Here is a 25,741-nt window from a genome sequence, read left to right as displayed (position 1 = left end):
CAGCATCTGGCCACGCAGCCAACTCGGCCCCGGGAGGGTGGGCTGGGCGGTGGGCAGCCGGGGTGGCCCCCGGGCTTTGCCTGTGAGGTGGGGGCAGCCCCCAGGAAGGTCAGCTTGCCACGAAAAACGCCCTTCCTTCCACACATTTCCTGGATGATTGCAATCTCTCGTACTCGTGTTTGAAATTTGCTTTTGCTACATTCCGCCCTTCCTCTGGGACAAACAATTCTTCTGGTGTGGAGGGACCTGCTGACAGCCAGCTTTCTGTTCATCTCTTTCAGATGCAAATTCCCTGACGGGCACCCTCTCCTGGCTGCTTTCTCCCCAGGGGAGCCCACTGATCTCTGTGCAGCCTGGGGGCGGCCACGGGGCGGGGCGGCCCTTGATTACCTGCTTCATCGGCATCGAGGGCCCCTCGTCCGGCTGCCCACGCCACAGGACGGACAGGCTCGGAGCCTTGCCGGTGCAGGTGGGCATCTGTGTCCCCCCCCCGACCCCCCCTGGCTGCCAGCCCTCCTTTCCTCCTGTCTGTGTCAGGGAGGCGGCCCAGAGGACTCGGGCCTTTCTGAGCCTTTCCTGAAATGTGATCTGAGCTCCTCTCTGGTTTCCGTTCAGAAGCTGCCTTTCTAACTCAGGCAAGTGGCGGGGAATCGGTCCTGGCCTGGGGGGACGCTGCTCTTGCCTCCCCTCCAGACCATGGCCGTGTCCCTCCTCGGGGGTGAAACTGAAAGCCAAAGTGACAACAAGCCACCTGTTATTTAGGTGAGAGATGATGTGTCACCTTTGATCAGAAGGAGAGAAGGTTCGACAGTGCCGCTCTGTGTGCCCATGAGGGGGAGGTGTCTTGTGGCTTTATGAGGCATCAGGGTCTTGAAGGACAGGTGACAGCCCTGTCCCTGTCCTCAGAAGCGGCTCGGGAACATGACAGAGGCCGTGCCGCGTGTGACTGCTTGGAACGCCGGCGATGAGCCCAATCCCAGCACCTCCAGCCAGGCTCCTCCATGAGGCACGTCACTTCTGCCGAATGGAGAGTGGCTCTCCAGGTGGCTCGGGCACTCACTCGCGGAGAGCCCGTGACACTCGGCACGTAGGACAAAGGCTGCCGGCGGCTTGTGTCCGGACTTGAAGCCAAAGGGAGAGTTAAGGTTGGCATGACTTGCATGGGCGGGGCCAGCTTGAGCCGGGTGGAGTCCAGGGTTAGAGGCAGAGTCGCCCTACCGTTCCTGGAGTCCGGAGCGGCACGGGCCGTGGCACGCGTGCGTGTGTGCACTCGTGTGTGTCGTGTGCACGTGCCGATGTGCAAGAGTGAACATGCACTTGTGCACGTGGGTGCGTTTGCACGTGAGCGCATCATGGCACCATCCCTATGCGCACGCACCTGCATTCACACGTGCACGTGAACCCACTGTGCTGTGTATACCTGTGTGTGTGCACGCACATGCCTGTAAGCACACACTGCAGCGTGTGAAGCGGTCTTGCCCCACACCGCCGGGTGCCCCTCCCCCCCACCGCGCACCGTCATGCAGACCTGTGTTCTCTGGCTTCAGCTACCTTCTCCATCGCGATGGTCCCAAAACACCACACCCACTGGCATTCCTTCCCAAGCACCAGACGTGAACGCGCACAGGGTACAAAGACCCATCATCGTTCTTTGGACTCGTCCATTCATCGGGGCCACCTTCCTCCGCATCCCGCCATGGGTGGCCATCGGCCTCTGGGCCCCGAGGCTCCAACACTGAGCTCCTCCTCTTCTGGGCACCCACCCCCCATCCTGGGCTGCCTGTCTCTGTGGACGTGGCCTGTTCACCCAGGTCCCCGGCTGAGGCGTCCTTGGCACTTCCTGGGCCCGAGCCCGCTGCACGCGCCCCCTGCAGGGCCAGCCCAGGTGAGGCCCAGGCCCACGGGGCAGGTGTGACCAGGCCCTGTAGCTCTAGGTCCAGATCTATGCGCTATGACCCCGCTGAGCTTGTCCCACCCAGGCACACATCTGGTTCCCTCCCAGCATCTACAGCGTGGGCTGGGGGCTCGGGCCCAAGGAGTCTAGAGCAGCGTGCGCCCCTCCCTCTGGGACAAGAAGGGAGGCTGGCGCGGTGGCCTGTGGGGGAGCTTCGAGGACCACAGGGCTCAGGGGCACACGCTGCAGGCAGGGTCCCAAGCAGCCAGGCTCTCAGAGGCGAAGCCGGTGGCAGGGAGGGGGAGGGACACGGCTGTGACCATCCCGCCCCAACAGCTATTGATCGAGTACGCAAATCTCACGTCTAAACGCCCAGGCACAAGATGCGTCCTGCGTCCATGGTGCTCAGACTCCAGAGGCGGAGGTTCCAGAATAAGTAATGTCACCTGGCGGGGGCTGTGCTCCGAAGACAAGTCGGTGAGAGGGGGAGCTCAGAGCAGAGACAGGATGGTCAGGAAGGAAGGAAGGAAGCCCTGAGCTGCAGCACGGAGGGCGGGGGCCTGGAGGGGAGAAGACAGTCAGGGCCAGGGGAGGTGCTGTCCAGGCAGGAAGGGCCCAGCGTGCAGCAGTCGGGCTGGCGCAGCCCGTGCGGCTGACCAGACGCTGGACGGTTAACGGCACCCAGCTCAGGGCCAGCTGCCCGCCTGGGCGTCAACCTCTGTGCTCTCCTGACGGCACCTGGAACCGCACCTGTGGGCTGTCTGTCTGCTGCCCACCTAACCGCCCTGACATGTGTGGCCCCTGAGGGCCAGCCTTCGGTCTGTCCGGGTCTCTGCAGGAGCCCTAGTACACACAGCAGGTGCTCAGTAAATGTGTGGTGGCAGATGCAGGCTTTCCTGGCCATGGCTCAGCATGAAAGTCGGGCCTCCGGTCCAGAACTGGCCACGGCGGACAGAGCCAGGGAGGGAGGGCCTCCTGCTCCAGCCAGGACGGGCGAGGAAACTGAGGCCGCAGGGGGTGTGGCGGTGAGGGCAGCCAACGGGGAACAGCCAGGGACACTGAGGCCCCTGCCTTCTTCCGTCCCCAAACTCTGGCACCACCAACTGCTCGTCCCTCCTAAGACTCAAGGTGGAGAAGAAAGACTCTTTGAGACATTCCCCCTCTCAGCCCGAGGGGGCACGCGACCACCTTCGGCCTTGCAAGAACCTGGGGAGGCCAGTCCGGCGTGGGGGGCAAGGGAGGTGGGGGCATCCCCACCCTGCTGAGCGCAGGCCCCTCATCCACCCACATGGCGACACACACCGGGCGGTGGGGAGCGGCCGGGCGGCTCGGGGTCAGCTGCCCTCAACGGCTCCACTCCCCCCTGCCCGCCTCACGTCGCACTCCTCCACCCCCCTGCCTCAGTTTCCCTGTCTGCAGCAGAGGAGCTGTGACCGCTCTTGCCCTGGGGGTCAGGATCAGGCAAGCTTCACACACGGAGTGCTGGGGGCGATTCCCAGAGCATCGTAGCTGTCTGATAAACGGGGGCCCTTCTTACCTTGTTATTATTGTTAACGACAGACGGAGCCCAGAGGACGAAATGTGCCCGAACCGTTGGGGACACTTGCGGACGGACAGCCAGGACCAGAACAAGGACGGCAGGGCAGGCCTTCAAGCTGCAGACAGAGGGAGGCGGGGACCTAGGCAGGCTCCAGAGAGGCCAGACGGGAAGCTGAAGGCAGGTCGGAGGGAACAAGGTGGAGACCAGTGTCTTTCCACGGCTGCCCGGCCAGGAACGTGCCTCGCTCTGCAGCCGCCCCACAGAGCCGGCAGAGAGCTGCCGGGACAGCCGGGCCCCAGGCCAGCAGACACGGGGGGCCACTGTCCCCACCCTGCCATGGCCACCAGCCGGGCCTCCCAGTGACCCCGCCACCCTCATGTTGCATCCGATCAACAGTCAGAAGCCTGGTTTGCAAAGCGCTCCTCGCTTCTCGTGCGTGGCCTAACGTGGGCCTCACACCCTCCGTGGGAGGCAGTGGGGGCCCCACAGCATAAGGGAAGAGAGAGGCGCGGACCACAGCTCAGGGCCGCCGTCTCCAACCCTGGGATCAGCTAAAATGCCCCTGGATGCGTCACCGCCACGTAATCTCCTGCCCTAAACACTGCATGTGTGAGACACAGCCTGAGCCCTCATGACAGTCAGGAGACCGGCCGCCGAGTGCCCAGTTAGAATCCCGGCCACACTGATGGCCTCAGGACAGACTAAGTCCACATGTTTCTAGACAAATGTGACCCAAGTCAGTGGGTGCCACTGACTCCTCATCTGACCCCCAGCCAGGGCCCCGTGGCTACTGTCTCTGTCTCCTGCTGCTCAGGCCCGTGTGGATCCTGCTGGACCCCGTGTCCCTCCCTTCCCCCACGTCCTCTGTCCAGAATCTTCCTGCTGGCTCCCTTTACAGCGGAAAGTCGGGCACACTGTCTGCGTGTGAGGCTGCTGTTTGGGGCTGGACTGTGGGCAGCACAGGGCTGCAACCCGGACCAGCTCCTGGAGCCGAAAGCGGCAATGTCTGAGGTGAACAACGCACTGAACGGGGTTGGAGACAGAGCGGAGGCTGCAACGACTCGTGCCCCTGACAAACCATCCGACAGGAGATACAGAGAGTAAAACAGCGAGTGGGGGCTGGTGAGCCGTGGGACCACGGCAGCCCAACCGTGCGTCTGAAGTGCTTGAGAAAGAGGACAGGGACACAGACGGGGACACGGGGGAGAGAGGCAGTGAGAAAGGGGACAGAAGACAATAAAGAAGTCAAGGCTGAAAATTGTCCAAATTTAACGGAAACTGTAAACCCACAGATCGGAGACGTTAAAAAAAAAAAAACCTAAGCACAAGAAGCCTGAAGACACGCACACCGTGACGCGTCATACCCCAGACGACAAAGAAAACACCTGGAAAAATAACAGAGACGCAGGTGATGGTGGATGTCGCCCTGGAAACAACCCGTACGAGAACGACAGCTTTAACGGACGGGGAGAGAAAACCTGCCAACCGGAAATTCTATACCCAGCAAAACCATCTCTCAAAAACAAAGGCAGAACAAAGATTTCAGACGCAAAGGTGGGCTTGCACCGCCTGGGGCCGCAGGAGCGCTGGGGGCACCCGCCGGCCGGCCCGAGGGCCAGCGGAAACGATGCAGGCAGAAGTGTGGACCCACCGCTTCAAGGACGTCAACCGTGGTGGTAAATGGACAGGACTTCTTTCTTATTATTCAAATCTCTTTAAAAGACTCAACGGTGTGGCCGCACGTGGCCGGGGCAGGAGCTTGCTTGGGGCCAGCGTCTGGAGGTCATACCGGCTGGAGTGATGGAGTTGAGGAGTGATGGTCATACCGGCTGGAGTGATGGAGTTGAGGAGTGATGAGTGAGGAGTTGATGGAGTTGGAGAGAGTCCGTCGGCTCGGCCGCTGGGACAAAGCAGGCCCAGACCGGGGGGTTGAGCAACAGAAATGCATTTCCGAGGCTGTGAGTCTGAGACCCAGGCGCGGGCAGGGCCGGTCCTCCTGAGGCCTCTCCTGTGGTGTGTGGACACCGTCCCCTCCCTGTGTCCTCACGTGGCTGTCCCCTAGTACGTGTCCTTACCTCCTCTTCTTAGAAGGACACCCGTCACGCTGGATTGGGGACCCCATATGACCTCATTTTACCTTCATCTTCTCTTTCAAAGCCCTGGTTTCCAACCACATTTGGAGGTCCTGGGAGTTAGGACTCAACATAGGAGTTTTGGGGACACGGTTCTGACCTAGCAGCAGGTGGTCAGGGCCCAGGCAGGCTGGTGACGAACTCAGGACAATCTCAAGCTCCAGGTGGGGACGGGAAGGAGGGAGCTTTCCAGGTGCACCTGGAGGCACGGTGACCCTGAGCTGTGGGGGGAGGAAGGGACCGCCTGTCCCTGGGTGGCCTTCAGGGCCCTCCGCCAGCTCTGGATGGCTTCCCAGGAACAGAAAGCAGCATCTGCCCCACAAAGGAGTCAGCACAACACAGTCCAGGAGACCCTAAGGTCCGTACAGAGTCCTGGACGTCTCTGACCCCCTCTGCCACCAGCTGCACGTTAAACAAGGCCGTAAACACTTACCGGCTTCTGGTCCTCGCCAGCGCCAGCCCTCGGTGGGAAGGCCCGCTACTAAATGCCACTTGGGATTTATTCACTCAGCTCTGACAGCCACAAAAATCAATGTCGCCACTGAACTTCTGATAGCTTCTTTTATGGATGCTTTTAATCTCTGAGTTTTAACCACTGGGGACGTTATACAGACAGCGCGTGGGCCACACAGGTCTCCTTCCAGGACACCTGTGGCCTAAATGCCCACGTAAGCTGGCATCCAGGAGCACGTGTGTGTGCTCACGTGTCTGCACGCGCCCGGGTGCGTGCCTGTCTGGAGGGATGTGAAACATGTGGTCCCACACTCGCCGGTAGTGTGAGCACTCTCTTGCGTCTGCACTCGGGTGAATGACCACTCGGTGCCCGTGTGTGTCCAGGCTCACAGACGCAGGGACGCGCTCCAGAGGGAACGTGCGTGGCCTGCGTGTTGCATTTGGACCCATCGGTGTGAAAACAGCCGCGGCTGCCGCCTCTTTTCTCTAATCTGAACTGAGAGAGAGAGGAGATTTGCATCACTCAGCCCTGGATGTGAACCTCATTTTGGTGGGGAATGAGCACAGCAGGAGCCCTCCCAAACCCACTCGCAGGCCCGCAGATTTGAATAAGGCCATGCAAGGCCTGCTGGCAAGTGACATCTCTCATCCCGGCTCCCCTGCCTGGGCTTTCTCCAGAGTGACATCGATCAGGAAGGCCTGGGAGAATGAAGAACAAGCCCAAGGCTTCCTCGGCCTCCGCGTTTACCTGCTAAGCAACCCAGGACGAGCTGCTCCGCGAGACCAACCTGAGAGCCTCCCAGTGCGAGCCGAGCCCATGCAGCCCCGGGAATGGACCGCAGGTCTCTTCGGCTGGCCCGCCCAGGGGACCACACGTGATTACACCACGAACTGTGTCCGGTATCTTCTAGCCATCCCAGCCAGACTGTTAGGGCCAGGCTGAGGTCACTTGCCTCTTTCCGGCGTGTTCCCTAGAAAAAGTAGACGAGTCAGCATCCATTGCTGGCTAACGACTGAGGGGCCCTGGAGGCACCAGGACCACTGTGTTCATCTCTAAGGGGCTGTGACTCATACAGTATGTTATGTGAAGAGTGCTTCTTCTTGAGTTGGGCAGTGAACAACCTGAACACCTGTCCATGGCAGACCTGGCTGTGCCCACACCGTCTGGTCTGGCTCCTGGTGGGGAATTCACCTCAACCTCCCAAACACTTCCCTGGAGCAGGACCTGGAAACGTTAAGTGCTTCCTCAAGGTCATATTCTTTTCCTGAGAATAAATATTCTTTGTAGTTTCTGGGCATGAGTCCAGGCCAGGTCCTTGCAGCCTCTGACCTCAGGAAAGCCATTCACTCTCCCTGCACCTCAGTTTCTCCATGGAATGCCCGCCTGCCTCCCTGGAGGCTGGGGAGTCCACATAATGATGGCTGGGAAGGGGCTCTGTTTGCGGGGGGTGGGGGTGCGATACCGTCAACGACAACACAGCACCCACAGTAAAGCCTTCTTAATTATCGGGTCAAGCGCCAGCTGGCCAGGGCCATTTCCACACCTGCCTTAAGGAGCCCAACATCCAGCTTGTAGAGCTCCGATTGACAAAACCAGAGAGAGCTGGATCGGACCACGGGGCGCAGAAGGGCAGCTGCAGAGCCCCGTCTTGGTCTCCGGTCGCCAGAGACTGAGCGGCTGAAGCACCAGAAGCTCACTTCTCATAGCTCTGGAGGCTGGAAGCCCAAGATCAGGGCGTCGGCCAACTCGGTCCCGGCTCAGGGACGGCGCCTTCCTGCCTTCTCGCCGTGCCCCTCATGAGGGGGTAGCAGGAGGGGGAGAGATCGTCCTCTTCTTATAAGGCCCCCGATCCTGTCCGATGAGGCCTCCTGAAAGCCCTGTGTCCAGACACAGCCACGCTGGGGGCCAGGACTTCAGGCTCCACATGTTGGGGGCGGGGGGACGGGAACACAATTCCATCCAAAGCAACTTTCCCATGAGTCGTGGACGCGCACAACAGGTTTATGAAAAGCTGAGCCCAGCCGACGGCCACTCTGAGCAGGAGGAAACCCCAGGCAGGCGCTCCCACGCGACCCCAAGAGCCGGGCGCCCCTGGCTTTTTATTTTTATTTTATGTTTATTTTTTTAAATGTTTATTTACTTTTGAGAGAGAGACAGAGCATGAGTGGGGGAGGGGCAGAGAGAGAGGGAGACACAGAATCCGAAGCAGGCCCCGGGCTCCGAGCTGTCAGCACAGAGTCTGACGCGGGGCTCGAACCCACGAACCGTGAGATCGTGACCTGAGCCGAAGTCAGACGCTTAACCGACTGAGCACCCAGGCGCCCCTGACCGTTTTTTTTTAAAAAGTCGTCCTGACCTCCGTGGCAGCTACAGCCAACAAGTCTAGTTCGCCCCGTCTGGGACCCCAGGACAGGTGCATCCTGGGAGTGCGGATTTCCCCGGCAAGCAAGCCAGTCACCGCCGATCCCCAAGTCCTCGCCCTGCAAGCGTCTTCCCCGATCTCCAGGTGACTCACGAGCTAAGGCCTCTCTGATTTATACTTTTCTTTTTCCGAGGCCCAGGGAGGGTCTCAGACACCTGGACTGTGTCACAGGTGAACGGGGCAGAGAAGAGCCGCACCTGCCACCCCACTTTTGCCTCCCGTCGGCCTCCTCTGTTCTTTGGGAGCATTTGTCAAAACTGACTAATTGAGATTCATTGTCTAAAGCCCAACTGACTTAATGCCGAATGCAAATTAGAGCGTTTTATAAGCCTTGTTATTCTGCAAAGTCAGGGAAGTTACACAAGCCGGGGCACAGGCTCATCAGGAGCGGGCAAACAAGGGTCGCTGGCCTTCGGCTCGTCAGTCCTATGACGACGGCACTCCTGGAGCCCCACCGCCATCTGAGCTCTTACGCAGACCCGGTGCCCCTCCCGCAGCACAGGCCCAAAGGTGTGTCCCCCACTTCCTGCCGGGGAGGCCACCAGGCTGGGTGGTCGGCACCGGGGTCGAGGTGCCCGTGAAGGTCAGGACTGCTCGTCCCCTGGACGGATGCCCACGGGCGTCAGGCCCTCTCCCAGGACAGAAAGCGCCACAGTGGACGAGAGGCTGGAGGTCCCTGACCTCACTGCTCACTCTCCAGGGAGGGGGACAGGCATTCGAGCGTGCAGCCCACAGGAGAACAAGAAAACCAGGCCACCCAGGGCAAGAGACTCGAAGCGGAAGTAGGGCTGCCTGAGCTCCTGCTCAGAGCCTCCCCGACGGACACAGGTCGGGAGACAGCCTCAGGGCCCCACGCACAGAGATGCCGTCTGGAGGTGGTGCTGTCTTCAGGGAGGGGGCGCTGCAGCCCCAGCATAGGGACCTCTTCCTTCTCCCCGTCCTGCTCCGTCCGGGGGGCCTTCCGACAAGGCCTGTCCACCCCAGGTGCGCGACAGGAAGAGCGGTCACTGGTCCAGCCCACACTGAGTCCCTCCCTCCCATGGCCCCGGGCTGGGGGGCAACACCCCAAAATCCTGCCAGGGAGGTTTTCCCTGAGGAGTCAGGACAACCCCCCCAGCGGAGGGCCTACTGGGGCTCGCAGCCTGTTACCTGGTTGGAGAAGCAGAGCTGGTCCTAGGTGAAGGGTAAAGACAGACTTTTTCAGGAACCATTACAGGGAAGGACAAGAGATTCCAATAGAGAGCCACACTCAGGGGCACCCCGGGGGCTCAGTCGGTTGAGCATCCGACTCCGGCTCAGGTCATGATCTCACGGTTTGTGAGTTCGAGCCCCGCGTCGGGCTCTGTGCTGACGGCTCAGAGCCTGGAGCCTGCTTCCGATTCTGTGTCTCCTTCTCTCTCTGCCCCCTGCCCCTCTCGCGCTCTCTCTCTGTCTCTCAAAAATGAATAATAGATGTTTAAAAAATTTAAAAAAAAAATAAAAGAACCAAGCCCAACTCCAAAAATCAGGGCAAGTAAGGGTTTATAGCCAAGGAGCAGGTGGCGGCGGGGGCGGGGGGGGGGGCGGGTCAGTGTGTGGAAAACTACCAAGAGGGGACACCGTGGGGGAGGGGGAGGGCTTCTGGCTAAACACACCGAACAGGATTCTTGGTGAAGGCAGCCAGGTGACCCGACCTCACCCGGGGGAGGGCGGATTTGATCAGATCACGAGGGTGGGACTTGATAGGACTCTGGTTCCCCAGGACACGCCCAGGACGGAACCGGAGGAGCCTGGGGTCTTTGTGGCTGACACCCGTCATCCTCCTCGGCATATACGGCCACTTCCCGTTGGATCGTCTGTGGCTCAGAAAGTCCAGTGAGGGACCGTTAACACCTGGGAGCGGAGGGCACCTACTGGGCGAGGGAAGCAGGCAGGCCTTCAGTGATGGGAGCCTCTATGAAAACAAAGGAGAAAGGCGGCCGGGACAGACTGTGGACGTGGTGTCTGGTCCAGGGAGAAGCCGGCTGAGATCTCGAGACGCCCTGGCTCCAGTGTCCTCAGCCGGCGGAGCCGAGGACGGTCTCGAGCCTCTCCTGGGAGCGTGAGGTGGCCCATCCTTACCGGCTCCCTGAGCTAGGCCGCGGCCAACGTGAGGTCAGGTCGCCCGGCGTCAGTGTGCGGGGACGGCCGCGGGTGCCGGCGAGGGAGGGCGGGAGCACACCCGAAACGCTAACCCCCGACAAATTGCGCAAGCTGGCAGGGTCCAGTTCAGAAGCAGGCGCACACAGCTCAGAGGCAGCGGCTGGAACGCGCCTCATGACCCACGAGGGCGCGCTGGTCGTTCTACCAAAACGCTGCCTTTCTCTCTCCAGTCACACGCTTGTGGGAGCAAGACGGCCAAAGTCAGGGCGTTCTTGTTTACAGAGTGAGTCTGGCCTCGTGAGACTGGCCCTGATGCTTTCTGTATGTGCGGCAAGAGTGGCCACCGACCACGAGGGTTTCAGGCCCGCTTAGCTGGAAGGTCTCGTGTGCATTCCCAGCGAGGACTTCCAAAGCCTCTCAAGGCTGAAAACTGAGCCAAGCACCACCGCTGGGTTTAGCCTGTGGTTCCCATGGATTGAGGTGAATTTGTCTCTTCTCAAGGTCGCCCGAAATATCCTAGGTTTCCAGGCGTGCCGGGACATGATCGTCTGTACTCATGTGCAACGCTGGGGACCCAGGGAGCCGGGTGCCAGGCAGGCGTTCTGAGAGGGCTTTGGAAGCACTGTCTCCGTAGAGTCAAGCTGAGTCCTTTCAAACGGTTCGGTCGTCCTTTTCAAATATGAAACTCCAGTCTAAGCCCTCGTTATCTAACCGATTTTTCCTATCATGTTCTAGTAGGAGGAGGACAGGTTCTGGCTGAACTCACAGAGGTAATTACGTTGCCATTAAGCAAGGATACTCGGGAATGGTCTTCAGACCTCCGCGGGGCTCAGGCAGGCAGGAAAGGTACGGGTTTCGCTTCTGTTCACAGAGGTCCGTGTGCCTCGCTCTTACAAGTACGGATAAGAGAACGGGATGGGGTCTCTCGCACCCAGATCAGCCTGCGTCTGTCCACTCAGCCGATGTGCTAATTCCCCTTCTGCTGGGTCCTGGGCTAGCAGTTTCGCGAGCCCATCAGCACTTCTGGGGGGATCCGGGGGTCCTGACTCAACCCCGGGGAGGGGGGTGCTCTCAGAGAGCTTCAGGGAACGCCTCCGAAAGCTCGTCTGCAAGCACGCGACACAGCCCTTTCCTGGGGCCTCAGAGGGGCCCCTTCTTGGAGACGACGACACATTCTGGTCCGTAGCTGGCTGCAAACACTTTCAGGGAAGAATCAGGGGAAAACAAAAACCAGACGAGCCCAGATGAGACCGCCCGGGGCCCCTTCGCGGACACACATCCAGGGCTCCACACGGTTTCTGGAACACCCACGTTGCCAATGCGGACAATCTAGGGAAGCCTGAGCCTCTCTCCTCATTGGCCCACACTCGTCACGTCACTCAACACAGTCCATAAACCACATTATTTCTCGACACCGTCTTCTTCACAAGGCGAAAAGAACAAATCCTTTGAGATTTCCCCGAGACCAGCTGGAAAATCTCAAGGTCAGTTTGAGATCAAAATTCCACTTCGGATTTGATTTGGGGACATTGTCAAAGATGCCAAAAGTTCCCAACACTTGCGTAAATAGGAGCACGGGTCACCGCAGAGCAATGCTTAGCCTCCGGTAAATCATGAAAAACGAACGCGGTTCACGTGAAGCACGAAAATTATTCTGATAAGACACAGGCTCTGCCTCCTCGGGAGCTTAACTCAAAGGTAATGAAAAACCCTCTCAGAATCGCCTCTGAAGAGCTGACAATAATCCGAGAGCACATTGTTGTAACGGAGAGGAAACCAAGCCCACCCTCCCCATCCGTCTACGACTGAGCTCGTGTTTCGAAAGCCTCGTAAACAAATCCGTTCACTCTCAGCCGGCTTGACCACACGCACAGTTCCTCTGCCACAAATGTGTACCCGTCTATACCAGGCGGGTCTTTCTTCTCGGGAAGCGGCCGGTCACGTTCCTTGAGGGCAAAGCTCGGTTCTTCCTGAACAAAAAACGCGTCCCTGGTACCTCGTGTGTTTCCTTATCACACACACATCCTACCCTCCTTGCATACGAGGTTGTTTCTCTGATTATTTTTGGCCGTTTCTGTTACCAGACATCAACTGTAACTTTTCACCGTCAGCGCCCTTTCTGTGATGGAGACAGCCCGGCAATGGACGCTCGTCACACACCGGCGTCCGTACCTCCTTCCGGTCTTATTTTCAAGGTGGCAAAACGCACGCGTTTGCGAACAGACTCCCTCTATCGCGTAAACACAAGGAACCCTAACTGCACAACCTCAAACTCGGGCTTGGTGATGAACGTTCCGTGCGTCCTCTGACCGAGAAGGACCCACGTGATTTGGGGCGGACAAAGCCGGCCGTCAGGTCAAGGGTGTTGACTGTTTTTACAGCCAGTGCATTTGGGCCAAGTATCACAAAGCCAAAACTTAAAAAGTGAAACACAACGGGGGTTTTTGCGTTTGTTTTTCCATGCTGCTTGATACACACGAAGTAATGGAGATGAAGCGGCCCATTTTTGTGGTGCCTGTGCATTGGTCCCTGGGCTGAACTAACAGTTTTTGTGATGTGGGGCGCCTGGGTGGCTCAGTCGGTTGAGCGTCCGACTCCTGATTCCGGCCCACGTCATGCTCTCGCGGCCTGTGAGACTGAGCCCCACGTCAGGGTCTCTGCCGACAGCACAAGGCCTGCTTGGGCTCCTCTCTCCCTCTCTCTCTGCCCCTCCCCTGCTAAAACACTCTTGCTCTCTCTTTCAAATTAAATAAATTACTGGGGCGCCTGGGTGGCGCAGTCGGTTAAGCGTCCGACTTCAGCCAGGTCACGATCTCGCGGTCCATGAGTTCGAGCCCCGCGTCAGGCTCTGGGCTGATGGCTCGGAGCCTGGAGCCTGTTTCCGATTCTGTGTCTCCCTCTCTCTCTGCCCCTCCCCGTTCATGCTCTGTCTCTCTCTGTTCCAAAAATAAATAAACGTTAAAAAAAAAATTAAAAAAAAAAATTAAATAAATTACAAAAAAAAATTTAATAGTAATCTTTATAATGTTAACCATCTGGCACATCAGAGATTATACTACCACATTTTGACTAGTAAACCCAAGGAGACTAAAACCGTACGTCCCTATGATACGTGACGCTGATGGTTCAGATAACCCAGACAATTTAATTCTTATTAAACCAGAAACACGAAACTAACCTTATTTACCAAAGATTTACCCAAGTCACAGAAACTTGAAAAGCATTTAAGTTAGTGTCTCCATTTCTGGGAATTTTAAGAATATTTAATTTATATGTAAATGCTTACTTATCTCTAAGTCAATTGAAATAGAGCCCTTTTACGGGATTTTCTGCATTAATTTGGCAGTTCTATCCGCGGGCAGGAAAATACCACATACACATAGCACACGTGTGCAGAAGGAGACCTCGGTGCTCTCCTTCTGCGAGTTTGGACGGGAGTCGGGGAAACACAGCAGTGAAAAACTCACTGGTTTAGCTCCGCTTCGTGGTTCCACCCAAATCGTGCTTCCGGCAGCTGGGACGAGTCAAGCTTCCCTGCTTAGGGGGGCGAATGCTCTTTACCAACACGCGTGCAGGGTCGAGGGGTGACCGGGTGACTCCCGGGCCACAGACGACGTCCCAGGCCCCGGGGAAGGGCCTCGCCAAGGGCAGCCTGGTCCTCGGGGCTCCTCCCCTCGTCTCCAGGCCCGATGCCCACCCAGAGTCTCCTTGGGAAGCCCCAGGATTCGGAGACAAGAGACTCGAAGGTTCTCTTGCAGCCTCACGAAGACTCCTCCGGCTGGGAGGGGCGTCTGGGGACTCTGGGGTCGTGAGCCCACAGAGCTCACCTGAGTGGATAAAGCACCCTGTCTGTTTCAGTTGCTTGGTTTCTCCTCTCTGTGGCCTGGAGTGGTTGCTCTCGGGGTCGCGAGTCCCGTGAGAGCCCCGCGGAGGGCGGGCAGCCTAACGCTTTCGTGACTGTGACGGCTGAGCCGGAACAGGAAGGGAAAGCCCCCTGGACGTGAGGACAGGCCCCGGGAGGTCAGCAAGACTCCCAGCCAGAGCCTGCCTGTGCGGCCAGGGCAGACCTTGGAGGGAAGCGGGGGGGGGGGGGGGCCCTGTCCCACTGCCTTCTCGCCAGCCCCCTCTGGGGAATCTGGCCACACCCTCTGCCCGGCTGCCCTTGAGAACCCAGAAGAGCCACCCCATGTGTGACCCCTTGCCACCTGTCCCAGGGCAGACCCCACAGTGAGAAAGAGACAGACCGCCCCCTGCCCTGGGGTGAGGAGGGGAGGGACCCACCTCATGTCATATCGGGTACACATCTGGTGGGGCTCTCAGAGCTGACGCTCCAGATGACACTCAGTGACAATCGCCTACATTCTGTGCTCGTGTCAGGCTGTGAACAGCTGTCACCCTGGCAAGGCCTTCGTCCAGCTACCGTTCCTTATGAGTACCTTCCGTGTGACAGGCCCGGGGACAGACATGGGGACCTGCCTGGGGGAGCACCAGGAATCCCAGCAAAGGGACATGTTGGTGAATGAGAGGCAGTGCCCGAATGACGTTTGAGGACAGCAGGGGTGACGAGAGATGGTCTGCAGGGTGAAACGGGCAGGACCTGGTGGTGGCAGTGGGTGCTGACGGGTTTCCCGAGGCAAGGACAGCGGGCCCAGCCCCGTGCAGGAAACATCTCCCTGGAACTCCCAGGAAGCTTCCAGAATGCAGACCGGGGCCCCCGAACCCCACCCCACCCTGGCCACCCTGGCCACCGTGGCCGCCGGGAGCCAGGAGGAGCTTGGGGCTCCGCATTTCCTCTGAGCTCGGGCCCACTGGGAATTTTCAAAAATGCCTTTGAAATAACTACAAAGAAACGTGGGTGGAGATTCGTCCGGCCCCTGCGTGGACAAGGGCTTCCTGTGCGCAGAGGGGGAAACACAGAGCGTGCTGTCTGATAACATAAATTACATTTCCGTGTGTCACACGACATAATCAGAACTGCACGGCACAGCAAGGCCAGGAGAGCTTTTTATCAATTATAACAATGCTAATTTCCAGTTATGTCAGGAGCTCCCGCAAACTGATAACAAAAATACTAAGCCCCATGCTGAACGCTGAGCAAAACACATGAAAAGAGACTCCACAAAGCAGGAATTCCGGATGCCAGACACACACGGAGGTAAGTCCGTTAGCTTCCCCAGCAATGAAGGAGATCGCAGCGGAGGCGGGCACTCGATGCCTGTTCTTCTCGGTCAGCGTTGCGCCATTAACTGTTGCGCTGGGAGGCGGCGAGCCGGGTGCTCCTGGCGGGCGTGGACCGGACTCTCCCCTGAGCCACTGAGAGTTCACGCTCGAAGCGACAGAAGGGCTGACCTGGTCATCGCACCCCAAAGGGTCTGTCGGGGGACGCGAGCCTGAGCGCAAACAAGGCCTTGGGGCAAATCGCCCGTGGGCTTCCTGATGCCGAGGGGCGCGTGGGTGCAGCCCAGCACCCAGGCGCGGGTGCCGTCGGGAAAGCAGCGGACGCGGGGGATTCCGAGCACGGCCCCAGTAACCACAGCCAGCGCGGGGCGACCCAAGTGCCCCCCGACCGACCGACGGGCAAACGAAATGTGGCATTCGTACCGTGATGTCTCGCTCAGCCTGATAAAGGGCGGACACGGACGGGGCTGGGCCTCGGGGACACTGTGCCAGTGAGGTGGCCCGTCACAGAAGGAACACAACTGCCGGACCGCACACCCACGAGGGCCCCGGAGTCCTCGCGCTCAGAGGGACGGAGCGGGCCGTGGGGCCGGCGGCTGGGAGAGGGGCGTCCCTGTGTCGTGGGGCAGAGTGTCAGTTTGGGGAGAGGAGAAAGTTCGGGAGGCGGGCGGAGGTGATGGCGGCACAACACGGAATGTGCTCCGTGCGCGGGGCCGCGGGCCGGGAAGGGGTTAGGACGGGACATTGTGTGTTATCTATGTTCTTCCACAAGGAGGAGGAAGGAAGGAAGGACGGAGGGAGGGAGGAGGGAGGGGAGGGAAGGGGCAGCGTCCAGCCTGCTGCTGGCCTCAGTAGAACCAAGGGGGCCACCGGGAAGGTACGTAGAGTCTTCTCCTGGCCCCTGACCCTGACTTGCTCAGCGACCTTGGGCAAGCCCTTCTCGCGCCCCTCCCAGCTCTCAGCTTCTGACCAAAGTCTCTAATGTCCACGACTTGCATTTCGGCGAGAACAGACCCCTCAGCCACACGCCTCAGGCTGGAGAGCACATGACAGTCCGGCCCTGGGTGACGGGCACGCGCTGTGTCACGGCAGCCGAGGAAAGGACAATGCTGGTGGAGCTCACAGAGGACCAGTGTCCCCGGCTCCGTGAGGGGCCCAGCGGGGCCTGCCGCCCCCCTGCCAGGCTCTCATCGGTAGGACCCTCCGAGGAGCCTGGGCCGCCCGCCGTGGGTACGTCCTGGGCAACTTCTGGCTTCCTTGGGCACCTTGCGGGTCGGCCACAGGCTGCGCAGGACTTTGTACAAGCAGGAAAGAGGCAGCACTTGGCCAGCAGTGGGGATCTCCCCACTGAGCAGGGTCTCCTGCTCGCATCCACGTCTCGGAAGGGCTCCCGTCGGCTCTGTCAGGAGCTCCTGCCGCTCTGGGCCCATCCGTGTCCTCGGGGTCCCACTGGGGTCCTCAATAGTCCAGGCATCTGTGCGCAAAAGGACAAGGTCTGTGAGCGGAGGGCGGGCAGTGAGAGTCCACCATCCAAAGGCCTCAGCGGCCGAGGGATGGAGGGCAATCCCGGCGGGCAGAGGGTGGTGGCCTGGAGAGGGTGGAAAAGAGAGGCGGCCCCGTGTGGAGAGGGTGGCCCCACGGTCTCGGTGAGGGCCGGAGAGAGGCGTAGGCCCCCAGGTTTGGGTTTCGGTGGGTTTGCTGGCCAACGGCCGGGACCTGCTGCAGGACGTCCGCTCGCCCACCCCGGGAGCCGGGGGCCTGGGCGCCCCCTGGGGCTCCTGCCGCGGGATGCGGGCGCTGGGAGCCCGCCTTACGGACCAGGCTGTGGAGGCCCCGCTCTGGGCCTTGGGAAGGTCCCCCCCCACGGCACTGACGGATGCATCTGAACACGGTGCTCGGAGCACAGGGGACCGCCTGGCCACTACATCGCCACCAGGGCCAGAGGCCGGCTTGACAAACGGCGGCACGTGTCTTGTCAACCACGGCGCTGGACTCCGCGGTGGCAGTGAGGACAATTACGTGGGACATCTCAGAACGCGGAGCAACAAGGCGGAGGCAACAATTCCACGTAACTTCACCGCGTTCGGCCGAACGTGTCCCGTCCAAATGTCAGTCACTCTGCCAGACAAAGGAAATGTCCCTCCACGTCCGGAGAAACCAGCTTTTTTGTTGAGGAATCGGGGCCAGCGAGGCTGGCTTAGAGCCGGATGGCTTTACCAGCCCCCCACGCGGCAGCCAGCCTGGGCCCCCCAGGCGCACGGAGCCTCCCTCGCGCCTCCCGCCGGCCCAGGAACGGTCACCGGCAGATGCCGTCTCTGCCCCAGGCGCTCGGCGCCCGGAAGAAGAGTCTCTGGAAGGAACTGAGGCCCGGGTCTTCTCCCAGTCCCGGAAGCAGCGGATCTCTGCAGGGACCCGCGGGAGCCAGGAGCCAGATGCCCTTGGAGGGGCGGCCCGCACGGGGACAGCCGGCCCCATTACTGCCAGGCTCCTCCCAGGAGGGAGGCCTGGAGGTGGGGGTGGCCGCTGGGGCCAGCTCTGCCCGTGGCAGCTCCTGAGCCCTGGTCTTCAGCCTCCTCACTTGTTCAGCAGAGACCGGGGCCACTGTGTCCAGAAAGGACGTCCTAACCCAACAGCCGACAGGCTCAGCCCCACAGTCCAGGTGCCAAGGCCCAAACGGTGAAACTGGGGAGGTTGGAGCAGACAGGAGGGAGCGGGCAGGGCCCCCGGCCCAGAGCACGGGGCGCAGGGTTGGCACCGGCATTCAAGGCCTGCCTCCCACTCACTCTGTGCCCCAGGGGTGACCCGATTTCTCCATCTGGGCAGTGGACACGGTGTTCTTTGCTCCACCGTGCCCACCGTGCACGAGTCCCCCACGCCGCTCCAGGGCCCGGAGGAGCCCACGGGGCAGTGGTCACCAAGGCTCTCCCTCCCCTGCCCCTGATGCCCAAAGCCAGTCACGCAAGTCGGCCTGGGCGGGAGGAGTGCCAGGCAGCCCAGTCGCAGGGACGCGGGTGCCCGGAGAGGAGGCCCGAGTCCACAGACACGTGCGGCCCCATCGCCGACGCACAGGAGCGCGGAGATGTGTCCACACACCGCGGGTTTGGACGTGTGTGAAGCCTGTGGAGCCGCTAGGTGGAGGTGACATCTTTGTCCCGACACACCCCCCCAGCCCGTCTCTCTTTAGGGTTCCTTCATTCCTTCCATCGGCAGGGCGTCCTTTTCGACACGCAGCCTCATTTCAGTGATGTTCAGGAAAATTGCAGAAAATCTAGCTTTTCTGTGATGCAATAATCAGGAACCGAATTCTGAATACGATTGAGGGACAAGGCGGGGCCTCGACACAGCCAGCCTTGCTCGGCCACAGGCTGTGCCCGACACTGTTATCAGGGCTTGACCGTGGCGTGAGAGCCACTGTGGTCCCCGTCCACCCCCCCCCCATCCCTGACCCCCCAGCCGCCCCCCCCCCCCCACCTCCACGGGTCCCCTGGCAAACACGGGCAAGGCGACCTGTGAATGGCCTGCTGGGAGACCCACGCCAGCCCTTTGCAGGGAGGGGGGACAGAGCCACACGGGCCTCCCCTTGCACCTGCCCCCCGTACGAGACCGACCTTGGGCTCTGGGAACCGAGGAAACCCCGCTGTGGAGGGCAGAGGTGACCAGACTGGTGGCCGCGTGGAATGGGGTTGCCAGAGGGGGCCAGGGCCAGTCCTCACAAGCCCTGGAGGCAGGCACCAGAAGGTGACCGGCGGCCTCTCACCGGGGGACACTGCTGAATTTCCCTGTCTGTCAACTCCACACACAGCCGCCAAGGGGCAGGGCGGGGCCTGGGCGCCGACCAGCCGCAGACCTGGTGCTTCGGGGGACCCGGGGGGCCGGGCTAGGGTCCCAGCTCTGGCACTACTTTGCCATTTGCCCTTGGATGTGTCCCTCTGACCCTGTGGGCCTCAGTCTCCTCTTGCATAATCCTGGATGGGAGGGGGCCCGTTCTGGCTTCCAAACTGCCCAAGTGCCCACTGCAGAGTGCCCTGGGGGTTCCGGCTCCGCGGGCCTGGGGAGCCGGGCTCCCGAGGGAAATTCGATGCGCGGCTTTCTGGGGCACCTGGGCCGTGGGGAGCACTCCCTAGGTCACCACGCCGGCTCCAGCTGGCTGCGTCGGTAATTTTCGGGTCTGCAGAGAGGAAATCTGCAGATTTCCGGGGCCCTCGCTCCTCCTGGCTGTTCCAACGACAGCTTTCCCTTGGGGAACAGACGCACGCGCACACAGTGTCCGTGAGGGTCCCGTACAGCGAGCAGGTAACAGGGAGAGAGGGGCCTCGATCACCAGCATGCTTGCAGGGTGCCAGGCACGGCTGCGCCCCTGTCTCCTGGAGGCAAGAAACCCGGGAGGAGCCAGGCCCGGGGAGGTCTCGCAAGGACAGCCCGTCGGTCCCTGGACCGGCACCTGAGCCGAGGCTCCGCCCTCCCACTCACCGGTCTCCCTCACAGCCCATCTGTCCCCCGCCCACGCGCGTTCACAATGCAGACCCTGCGTCCCGTGTCCCGCACCTCCTAGGTGACTGTGTGTGGAAGGGGACCCTTAGGGAGGTGACAAAGGTAAACTGAGGTCCTGTGCGTGGCCCTAAATAATCTGACTTGAGTGCTTCTAAGAAGAGGAGACAAGGACGCAGACACGCAGCAGAGAATGACCACGTGAGGACACGGGGAGGGGCCGCCGACCACACACCAAGGAGAGGCCTCAGGAGGACCAGGCCTGCTGACACTGTGACCCTCGGACTTGAGCTGCCTGGGCCGCCCAGTGGTACCTGTCGCAGCAGCCGGCCCACAGGGAGACGGGTGGGTGCCTCTGCAGGCCGGCGATCTGTGGGACGCCCCTCCCCGGGAGCCACCCCTTGGCAGGGGCCCGCGTCACCCCGTCCTCCCACGCAGCCCCGCTGTCACTGCTTTCTTTAAGAACTGTCAGAACCCCCTGGGTCTCTGGTTACCAGAGTGGGGAATTCGTTTCCTAAGAGAGCTGAGAACTCGGACGCCCTGCTGGGGTTGGAGGGCACGGTGACGTGGGAACCGAGTCATGGGCCAGCCATGTGTCCCCAGGGCCTGCCAGACGGCCCCGGGAGCCACACAGACAGGGGCAGGTGGCCCGCGTCTGTGCTCATGCACCAGTGACCACACGCACAGCTGGTGCGGGTCCTTCCAAGTGGAGGCAAGGAGCGCACACGGGCCCCGGCCGTGCACCGGGCCCGGGTTAGTCTCTTGGACATTTTGCTCCCTCGTCCGTTTCTGTGAGTTACACACCAGCATCTCATTTTACGGACCAGGAAACCACACGGAAGGTGTAATTGGGCCAAAACCAACGGGTCGCGAAGTAGCCAAATATAATTTAGCCAAAATCAAGTTAATCACCATAATGATATGTCAGGAGCTATTTGGTTAAAAGGCGTATCTGCTGTCACTGGCCGAGGACGCGTGACGTTCGGTGAGTTAGGAGTCAGCTCTGTAAGGTTTAACAAGCCCCGCGTTTCCCCAATTCCTCCGCGCTCCGTGTGATGGGGAACGTGGAAACCCTAATTGGTTTAAGGAGCTAAATATTGGGCTTTATTTCATATTTCCTGTTGGACAAGCTACAGGCGCTTCCCGCAAAAAGCTCGGAAAACGTGGGCAAAGAATAAAGAGTTTCAGGGTCGCCGTGTTTTCACTGTGCAGAGACTCCCAGACGCTTTAGGGAGAGGGGACGAGAGAGATTCTCTAGGCGACCATGGCTTACTCAGGGTCCAACAAGTGGGGGACGGCCCGGAGTCTGAACACTTGGTTTGGACGGACTGCTTTGAGCCAGACTCCGCCACCCGTCCCAGGGCACTGCCTGGCCCCCCGCCAAGGCACCTCCGAGGGGAAACGATGCCGTGGATGGGACCCCACCCCCTGCGCAGGAGAGTTCTCAGATACCCCTGAAGGTAGCATTGGCTTCAGGAGGCCCTGGGCGAACCCTGGCTCCCAGAACTTACTGGCTGGCTGCCCTGGGTCACCCAGATTCTCCTGCCCCAGGCCCTTTGTCTGAAACGGCCATAACAGCCCCCACCTCCGTGGGCACCGGGAGGGTAAGCAAAACACCACGTGTGCGGGCTTCCTGGGGCTCTGTGACAGGAAGCGCGGCAGACCGAGCATCTTAAACACAGGCATGTACTGTCCCACAGGGCAGGGGACGGAAGTCCCAGGTCAGGGCGCCGGCCAGATGAGCTCCTCTGGGCGCCGTGAGGTTGAGTCCACTCCCTGGCCGCAGACGGCCATCTTCCCCGTGTCCACACCCACTTCTGTGTGTGCCTGTGTCCAAACCCCCTGTCTTATAAGGACACGAGTCACACAACCAATGACCCTATTTTAACTGAACAATACTCTCTCCAAATTCGGTCGTATGCTGAGGTGCTGGGGGCAGCATTCCAGCCTGTGGACTTGGGGACATACTTCAGCCCATAACAACACGTGTTGGGGACATGATGGGCCACCCTTGGCCCCACTCCTGTCAGACATCTGCCGGATGGGCTGTCCTTGGGGCCACGCAGCTGGCAGGATCAGTATTTCAGCTGGAGGGGAGGGGGTGTCTGTGGGGCCAGGACCCCAACACATGGCCGGGACATTCCAAGAAGGCACTGGGCTCCTTCTGGAGGCCGGGGCTGATGTGAGCTGTGACCAGGGTGGTCCATCCCCCAGCCATAAGGAGTCATGGGCAGAGACGGTCACACCTGACTCTCACCCAGAATTGCCATTGGCCAGAGGGAGCCGCCCCTCCAACGAAAGGCCCCTTGCTGGGTGGCTCTCACTCAGACACAGGCCAAGAGCCTCACCCTCCGGCTTCAATTCAAACAGTGCTAAAGGGTCATCGTAGACTCTTCAACTGGCTGAGGCCTCTGTTGTGACCACACGGCCACCAGGCCTCCCCTCTGCCCAGCCCAGCTCCCTCACCTGTCACAGGTGCCGAATACAAGTATTCCACCTCCAGCCGCCTACAGACACACCCGCCACGTCCGGGAGACGCATCCTATCACAACCGGCACCAGGGCTGGGCCCAGCAAGCACGCCGTGGATAAGACTTTGCAGCTGGATCACTTACGGGGGCCTGGCGGTGAGTACCCCATCGTCGCGAGGGATGAGCCCACACAGACCCCATGCTCACCCCAGTGCATTGAGCAGTGTTCCCCAGATTGCACGTTCCTTAGAATGTCACCTCATTTGGAAACATGGTCTCTGCACATGTCGGTCAAAATGGGGTCACCCTGGATTCGCGAGAGTACGACGCACCAGAAAATACCGAGCCCTGTGTCTACAAGCCCCTCCAGCGTCTGGCAAGGCAAGGCCACCCTTCACACCCCGTCCTCGGGAACTTGCCAACACAATGAGAGAAGAGAAAGAGTGTAGAATAAGAACGAGAATGAAACAGACAAAACGTCCTTGTTTGTAGCAACATGACTATCTTTGTAGAAAATACCAGCCCGTCCAGACAACCCAACAGGACAGCTCAGCATCGTTCCCGCGTCCACGATTGAAATACCAAAGTAAAAGGTGTTCTTTTATGACAGCGATCACCAGTTAAAAAACATGTTGGGGGGGGCACCTCGGTGACTCATTCGTTGAGCGTCCGACTCCGGCTCAGGTCGTGATCTCACGGTCCGTGGGTTCGAGCCCCGCGTCGGGCTCTGTGCTGACAGCTCGGAGCCTGGAGCCTGCTTCGGATTCTGTGTCTCCCTCTCTCTCTGCCCTGCCCCTGCTCACGCTCTGTCTCTGTCTCTCTCTCTCTCTCTCTGTCTTCCAAAAATAAATAAACATTAAAAAAGGGGTTTTTTTTTAAACATGAATTTTTAAAGTCTCCAGCAGCGACACAAACCTGAAGCTGGCAGGAATCACAGTGAGACGCGCACGTCCTCCGCGGGGAAGAAGACGCGAAGGAGGCACGGGGTCCAGCCAAGCAGGAGATGCCGCTCCAGCAAGGGTGAGACACGCCCCAGGATCTCAGGGCTGTGCCAGCAACGGCGTGCTCGGAGCTGTGTTGGCGAGTGTTCGTCAACGGGCCCTACAGCACCACTTAAAGTTTTTAAATAAGATGAAAATCCCTGCTCATCAGGGAAAAATGGAAATATTGATTTATTGTGTTTACAGATTTCTGTGGTGCAAACACGCCCATTATGGTGCATTTCAAGAGAACAACGTGAATCAAAGCGGCTTGCAAAGTTCCAGAAGACATCGCACAGGCCTTTGCAAGCCAGTGCCAACAGACCCTGTGCACCACTGGGGGGCCGCCCACCCTTCCCGTCCGCCTGGGTTGGCGGGAGTCCCCGGACCACAGAGCAGGCAGCATCTCTAGCACCGGAGGCCACTCTGCAATGACATGCCCCGCCCCAGAAGCGCCACGTCCCTGCCGCTCACGCTCAGAGGCAGTCGTGGGACCCCACCTCCCGCAGGGCAGGAAGTGCCATGTGCCTGTTTCCAGAAGGTGAGCGACCTCTGCATGCTCGGTGCACAGCGCCAATGACTACCACCTACGCCGTGTCCATTAACGAGAAGACTCCATCCCATCCTGATGTGAATTTCCCCCCAAATAGTCTTTAAAGTCATTACATTCCAATCAAATTTCAATAGGGCGTTTTATGGAACTTACTAGAGAATCAGAAAATAAACAAGGAAAAATAAAGGGTCTAGAACAGCCAAGATTCAGACGGTCAACGTGTCCGTTCTGGACTCAACGGTTGGCGAGTGCCAACAGCGGAGTCTTCGTATCCCCGGTGCCAAGATGGAAATGGGCGACGGGGTCGAGGGGACGCCCGGCCAGGTCTGTCTGCACCTGCAGAGCTGGGTAAGTGTCAGAGGTGGGGTGCAATCAACGTGGAATATTCGTAGGAAGTGGCTCTCCATAATAAGATAAAGTTACGTCCTTACTTCATACCATGCACAGAAATAAATCCCAGGGAGAGTAAATCCCTAGTATAAAGTAAACTTTACAGAGAGAATACTAGATCATATCTTCCTACACCTGAGGTAGGAAAGGGTTAATTCAACTAGAGTCAAAAGGCCCATGACCTTCAATAAAGAGTCATTTTGACTCAGTGAAAATTAAAACGTCTTCTACAACAAAAACTCTGCAAGCAAAGGAAAAATACAGGAAAAGATACGTGCAGGGCGCACAGCTAACGAGAGATTAACAAGGAGTAGATGGAGCGAACCCCTGTTCCTCAGTTAGGAAAAGCCAATCAGTCTAGAAGCAGGAAGGTGGGAGGGCAAAGCCCGTAACCGCTCACACAAGAGGACCCGTGAACGGCCAATACCTACATTTTTAAGTGTTCAGCCTCACTGCTAATCAAGGAAACACGGTTAAAAGAAGAGTCACTCACCCTTTAAAGCCCACACATTGAGCGGAAATCTGTCAGCTGATGACGTCAGCGCTTAGTGAGGAAGATGGGGCGGGGGGTCGCTGCAGCCACCTCGGTGACCCATTTGGGACATTCATGACGCTGCTGCATGGGCTCTCCCACCCAGGGTACCTTCCACCGCAAGCCATACGCTTAGAGAAGGCCACCCAGACGCACACAGTGACACCCAAGGAAGCATTACAAGGAGAAAAACGGAGGAGCCAGGAAGCAAGACCCCCAGGGACGCGGGAAGCAGGACCTGGTTCCCCAAGACGGGACTGACGTCCCACGAGAGGCTCTGTGGCCAAAGTGGGGGCCAGGGTGCAGCTCTAGAGAGGCTTCAGGGAGGGCGGTGACCGGATCGCTGTCCCTGGGGGTCGCGCCCTCCCTTTGCCGTGCGACGTTGTGGTGGCCGGCACCTAGGACTCAGACGCACCTCAAAGTTTGCGTTGTCAGCGGGACAGTGTGGAAGAGTCTTGAGAAGCGTTTGCACAGTTTGGCTGGGCCTCTCGTGTTTCTGTCATTGGCCACGGAAGACGATGCCTCGGTAGCTGCTATTTCTAGAATGAGGGACACGGTGGGGGCTGACCCGTGCCTGGCTGACCCCA

Source organism: Lynx canadensis, chromosome F2, assembly GCF_007474595.2.
Source record: "Lynx canadensis isolate LIC74 chromosome F2, mLynCan4.pri.v2, whole genome shotgun sequence".
Lineage (NCBI taxonomy): Eukaryota > Metazoa > Chordata > Mammalia > Carnivora > Felidae > Lynx > Lynx canadensis.
This window is presented reverse-complemented; position numbering follows the sequence as displayed.